This window comes from Muntiacus reevesi, chromosome 20 (genome assembly GCF_963930625.1).
Source record: "Muntiacus reevesi chromosome 20, mMunRee1.1, whole genome shotgun sequence".
In the NCBI taxonomy this organism is placed as follows: domain Eukaryota; kingdom Metazoa; phylum Chordata; class Mammalia; order Artiodactyla; family Cervidae; genus Muntiacus; species Muntiacus reevesi.
In genome coordinates this window covers 28149512-28156454 of record NC_089268.1, presented here as the reverse complement: position 1 = coordinate 28156454, position 6943 = coordinate 28149512, and the positions used below count along the sequence as shown (strand labels likewise).

At 37.8% G+C, this 6943-nt stretch overlaps 1 long non-coding RNA gene across 1 annotated transcript in view; it reads left to right on the top strand.

Annotated features, from left to right (window-relative positions):
* Window positions 1-4258, top strand: part of LOC136151744 (uncharacterized) — a 35309-nt gene extending 31051 nt beyond the window's left edge. The window contains exon 3 of the long non-coding RNA XR_010660082.1: window positions 4075-4258. This is a non-coding gene — a long non-coding RNA (uncharacterized lncRNA). The remainder of the gene's footprint in view (window positions 1-4074) is intronic.
* The last annotated feature ends 2685 nt before the right edge of the window (window positions 4259-6943 follow it).

Sequence of the window (6943 nt, the reverse complement as noted above, 5' to 3'; positions counted from 1 at the left end):
CCCAGAATGGCACACCCTGAGTACCTTTCCTTGCTAATGAGTGTACTTTGCCAGCATCATTCTCTCTCTCTCTTTTTTTTAAGTTTCTATTTTTTTTAAACTCTTTATTTTGAAGTAATTTAAAACTCACAGAAGAGAGGCAAAAATACCACAAATTATCCCAAGATATTCTTCACTCAGACTCAACAATTGATATAATTTGACCACACTTATTGTTATTTCTCTAAATACACATTAGTGTTTTTTTTCTGAAGCATTTGAGAGTAAGTCACACATAATATGGGCTTTCCTGGTGGATCAGACTTATTAAAGGGTCGTCCTGCAACGCAGGTGACCTGAGTTTGATCCCTGTCTTGGAAAGATTCCCTGGAGAAGGAAATGACAACCCACTCCAGTATTCTTGCCTGGAGAATTCCATGGACAGAGGAGCCTGATGGTCTAGAGTCCATGGGGTCACAGAGTCAGATATGACTGAGCAACTAACACTTTCACTATGAATAATATATCCCTTTCCTCATAAACACATTGGTGTGAATTTCTTAAGAACAAGAACCTTCTTTTACAAAACCATGATACAGCTATCAAAAGCAGGAAACTTAAATTGATATACTACTATTATCTAATCTATAGTCCATGTGCAAAATTTGCCAGTTGCCCCATGATGTCCTTTATAAAGTTTATTTTTTCTTAGTCCAGGATCTAATCTACGATCATGCACTCCATTTATTTGTCTTGTCTTTTCGGTCTCCTTTATTTTAATAGGATAAAAGGATACAGTTTCTCTTTCCTTTTATTAAATATAGTTGATTTACAATGTTGTATCAATTTCATGTGTATAGCAAAGTAATTCAGGCTTCTGTTCAGTTCAGTCACTCAGTCTGTCCAACTTTTTGCTACCCCACGGACTGCAGCATGCCAGGCTTTCCTGTCCTCCAACTCCCAGAGCTTATTCAAACTCATGTCTATCGAGTCAGTGATGCCACCCAACCATCTCATCCTCTGTCGTCCCCTTCTCCTCTTGCCTTCAGTCTTTTCCAGCATCAGGATCTTTTCCAGTGAGTCAGTTCTTCGCATTAGGTGGCCAAATTTTCAGGTATATATATATATATATATATAATTTTTCAGATTCTGTTCCCTTATAGATTATTACAAAGTATGGAGCATAGTTCTTTATACTACACAATAGGTCCTTGTTGGTTATCTATTTTTATTTAGTTGTGTGTATGTGTTAATCCCAAACTCCTAATTAATCCCTCCCCGCTTTCCCCTTTGGAAACTATAAATATGTTTTCTATGTCTGTGAACCTATTTCTGTTTTGTATGTAAATTCATTGGGTTGGGAAGATCCCCTGGAGAAGGAAATGGCAACCCACTGCAGTATTCTTGCCTGGGAAATCCCATGGACAGAGGAGCCTGGTGGGCTATAATCCATGGGGTCGCAGAGTGGGACACAACCGAGTGATGCAGCAAAACTAACATTAAAAATATAGTTCCTTAGACTTTGTCTTTTGTTATATTGATACTTTTGAAGAATATAGATCAGTTATTTTGCAGACTGTTCCTAAGTTTTGGTCTGTCTAGTATTTCTTCAGTTTATGCATTTTTGACTAGGAATCCCACAGAAGTGTTGGTGTGTCCTTGGTGCATCACACCAGGGGACAGATGAGCCAGCATCATTCTTAATGGTTGCCTAGTGTTTCACTGTTTGGGAGCCCTGGTTCACTGAAACCAGTCTCCTATTGTAGGGCATTTATGTGGCTCTCAATCTTAAGACTACAAGAAACCATGCTGCAATACACGTTCTTGAACATGTCTTTGAAAGGTTGTCTAAATATTTCCTTAGGCTAAATTCCTAGAAGAGAAACTACTGAGTCGAAGGGTCAAAGGATAAACTTTAAAAAATATTTTTTGGCTTTGAGAAGAATTAGTACATATATTTAGTTGTTGTAAGTCCCCTTCCTTTTTCAATATGACGTATTTTAAACACTCACTGAAGTTAAATAGTTCCAGCACTAGTCACATCTTTTTAAAACTAGCCTTTCATGACTATGTACATGATAGATGTGCACTACCAGTATTATTATTTCTTTTGTATATTTAAAAAATCTTTTCCTATTTTGAACTTAGATTTTAAAGGGGATCTTTTTCTGTCTGATTGTAAATAGGGAATAGCTTCAGTAAAAAGCTTCAGTAAAACAAAACAATGTTAGTAAGTTCTAGATTGCTTATATTTCACTTATATATATCTACTTATATGAAAGTAGACTTATTTTTAAAGTTTTTCGTACTTAAGGGGCATTCTTCAGAAAGCAGTGGCTGATTCATGTCAATGTATGACAAAAACCACTACAATATTGTAAAGTAATTAGCCTCCAACTAATAAAAATAAATGGGGAAAAAAAAGAAAGAAAGCAGTACAGGACTTTATATTGTCTTTATTTTTTCGGGGGTACCCCACATGACTTGTGGGATCTCAGTTCCCCAATCAGGGATTGAACCCACCCAGGCCACAGCAGTCCTAACCACTAGGCTACCAGGGAAATCCTAGGACTTCATACTCTTGGCAGTAATGTCTGCATATGTCCTTACTTTCACCAACCCTGGGAGTCAGAATCTATGCCACCTTGGTAGATCAAATAATATCTCATTGTACAAACTAATATGTATAAAATAAGCTACAAGGATATATTGTACAACACAGGAAATAGAGCTAGTATTTTATAATAGCTCTAAATGGAATATAATATTTAAAAATTGTGAATCACTATATTGTAGACCCTGAACCTGGGTCTCCTGCCTTGCAGGCAGATTCTTTACCTTTGGAGCCACCAGGGAAGACAATTTATATAATATTGTACATCAGTTATAAGTCAGTAAAAAAAAGGAAAAAAATTGTTTGTTTGTTTGTTTTGGCCATGTCACAGAGCTTGCAGACTCTTAGTTCCCCGACCAGGGATTGAACTTGGGCCATGGCAGTGAAAGTGCTGAGTCCTAACCACTGGACTGTCAAGGAAGTCCTTTATTGTTGTTTCAAGTTGCATTTTGTGGTAGGGTTAACATTATTTTCACCTGTTTAATGGCTGTTCATGGCTCTTCTTTCATGAGTTGTCTGTTCTTGATTTTGTCCTGTTGTTCTACGCATATCATTTTCATTTTCCCATCACTTTTCTTGGTTAAGGAGACAGCTGTGGGTGTAGAGACCTCAAGCAGAAGAAATCTAGTATGAAAAGTTCCTGCTTTTGCACTGTCTGGGTTGCTGACTTGGATTGGGGAGTAGATTTTGACCATGAGAGAGGAAAGGAAAATAAGAAGACACCAAACTTCTCATGCAAACTGAAGAAGACCTGAGTGGAAAGAGCTAAACTTTCCATTTTTGTCATCTTCTTGACCTCACACTTTTTGTGGAAAGTAGTCTGGAGCATTAGGCTGGAACTTGAGAGAAAGAAGAGGAAATGGTAACAGAGTCAGAGAAAGAGTGGTTAGGTAGAAGGGGAACCTAAAGTGTGGTGGGTAGAAGCTAAGTTTAAGGACAATGTCAGGAAGGTGCACGGCCCACTTTTTGCTTATCTGTGCCTAAGATCTTGGGTTAGACAATGATGTTTTCACATGTGACACCAAATGTACATGCAGCAAAATAAAATACTCACACACCGATCTTCATCAAAATTAAAAACTTTTGTGTTCCAAATGGCACCTTGAAAAAGTGAAAAGACAAGCAACAGAATGGGAGCAAATATTTAACATCATATACCAGATAGCATCACTGACTCAATAGATATGAATTTAAGCAAACTCTGGGAGATAATGGAGGACAGAGGAGCCTGGTGTGCTTCAGTCCATGGGGTCACAAAGAGTCAGACACGACTTAGAGACCGAGCAACAATTCAGATAAAGGACTTGTACCTGGAATATGTAAAGAAACTCTTATGACTCAATAATGAAAGTTTAAAAATGGGCAGGGAATTCCATGGCGGTCCAGTGGTTAGAACTCTGAGCTTTCACTGCTGAGGGCCTGGCTTCGGTCCCAGGTTGAACCTAACAAGCTATCTAACCGCTTCTCTGTCTCTGTCTCAGCTCACCAACAGGGGAATAAACCTTTCTAAGGAAGTCAAAGACCTGTACATGGAAAACCGTAAGATTGATGAGAGAAGTTGAAGGTGACACAAACAAATGGAAAGATATATTGTGCTCATGCATTAGAAGGATTAATATTGCGTTTTTGTTTTGTTTTCTTTTTTTGTTTCTTTTAAAATTAAAAAAAATCGGAATGTAATTGCTTTACAATGTTGTGTTCATTTCTGCTGTACAACAACATGAATCAGCCCCAAATATACATATATCCCCTGCTTCCTGAACCTCCCTCCCACCCCTCCTTCCCCACCCCACCTCTCTAAGTCATCACAGAATACAGAGCTGACTCCCTGTGTTATGCAGCAGCTTCCCGTTAGCTATCTATGTTACACATGGCAGTGTACATACATCAATGCTACTCTCTCAGCATGTCCCACCCTTTCTTTCCCTCACTGTGTCCACAAGTTCATCCTCTAACGTCTGCATCTCTAAAGGATTATCTGTTAAAATGATCATACTACTCAAGGCAACCCACAGATTCAATGCAATCCCTATCAAAATACCAATGGCATTTTTCTCAGAACTAGATCAAATAACTATGAAATTTGTGTGGAAACGTAAAAGGTCTTGAACATTCAAAACAATCGAGAAGGAAGAACAAGCTGGAGGTCTCACACTTCCTGATTTCAAACTATACTACAAAACTACCATAATCAAAACATAATGGTTGGTTCAGCTCAGTCACTCAATCATGTCTGACTCTTTGTGACCCCATGGACTGCAGCATGCCAGGCTTCCCTGTCCATCTCCAAATCCCACAGCTTGCTCAAACTCATGTCCATTGAGTTGGTGATGCCATCTAACCATCTCATCCTCTGTCATCCCCTTCTCCTCTTGCCTTCAATCTTTCCCAGAGTCAGGGTCTTTTCCAAGGAGTCAGTTCTTTGCATCAGGTGGCCAAAGTGTTGGAGCTTCAGCTTTAGCATCAGTTCTTCCAGTGAATATTGAGGACTAATTTCCTTTAGGATTGACTGGTTTGATATCCTTGCCATCCAAGGGACTCTCAAGAGTCTTCTCCAATACCACAGTTCAAAAATATCAATTCTTTGGTGCTCAGATTTCTTTATGGTCCAACTCTCACATCCATATATGACTATTGGAAAAACCATAGCTTTGACTAGACAGACCTTTGTCAACAAAGTAAATCTATGCTTTAATGCTTTAATATGTTGTTTAGGTTGGTCATAGCTTTTCTTCCAAGGAGCAAGTGTCTTTTAATTTCATGGCTGCTGTCACCATCTGCAATGATTTGGAGCTTCTCGGACTTTTGGCCAAGATCAAGTGTAAACATGATGGTACTGGCACAAAACAGATACATAGATCAATGGAAGGGGTAGAGAGTTAGGAAATAAACCCACACTTAGGTGATCAATAAATCTATGCTTTCTTTAGGCAAGAAAGTGCAATGGGGAAAAGGCAGTTTTTTCAATGAACAGAGGAGTATTGTTAATACTGTGATTCTGTGATTGAATTTATTTCAAAAAATGTTACTATTTTTTAGAATAACACACTGAAATTTGTGGGGGTAAAATGACAAAATGACCAGGATTTGCTTCAAAATAGTTCAGGGAAAATAAAGGGATAGATGAGATAAAAGAGACAAAGTTGAAAATTCTAGAATATGGGTATGAAGAGTTCATTATATTGTTTTTACCTATTTTATGTTCAAAATTTTTCATAATTGTGAAAAAGAACCAGATTAGAGCCCAACTACTGAAAATGTAGTTTTCAAACTAGGAACATTGACATCACCTGGGAGTAGGGATGTTGACTTAGCAAATAGCAATACAGGATGCTCAATAAAATTTGAACTTCAGATAAACAATAAATAATTTTTTAGAATAAGTAGGTTTCATGCAATGTTTTATTTATACTAAAAATTATTTGTGAAAATAGCTTGGCAGAGTTTTTTTTTAAAATAAAACTAAACATGTAATTTCTTGGCTTAGCTAAGAAATTAAAAGACGCTTACTACTTGGAAGGAAATTATGACCAACCTAGACAGCATATTAAAAAGCAGAGACATTAGTTTGCCAACAAACGTCTGTCTGGTCAAGGCTATGGTTTTTCCAGTAGTTGTGTATGGATGTGAGAGTTGGACTATAAAGAAAGCTGAGCACTGAAGAATTGATGCTTTTGAACTGTGGTGTTGGAGAAGACTTTTGAAAGTCCCTTGGACATCAAGGAGATCCAACCAATCCATCCTAAAGGAGATCAGTCCTGAGTGTTCTTTGGAAGGACTGGTGTTGAAGCTGAAACTCCAATATTTTGGCCACCTGATGTGAAGAATTGACTCATTTGAAAAGACCCTGATGTTGGGAAAGATTGACGGTGGGAGGAGAAGGGGACGACAAAGGATGAGATGGTTGGATGGCATCACTGACTCAATAGACACGAGTTTGGGTAAACTCTGGGAGTTGGTGATGGACAGGGAGGCCTGGCATGCTGCAGTCCATGGGTTTGCAAAGAGTTGGACATGACTGAGCAACTGAACTGAACTGAACTGAAAAATGTAGTTACTTTATGACCCAGAAATTGCATTCATGGGCATTCATTCCAGAGAAATGGAGACTTATGCTCACACAAAAACTTGTACAAGAATTTTTATAGCAACTTTATTTCTAACAACTCCAAACTGTAAAGAACCCAAATGACCCGCAAAGGGTGAACGGTTAAAGAAACTATGTGTCTCCATACCACAGAAGTAATATAGTGTCTAGGATATTTTAGACATTATATTATTTGTATGATAAATATTTTATTTATTTTTATTTTTTATTTTAATTGGAGGTTAATTACTTTACAATATTGT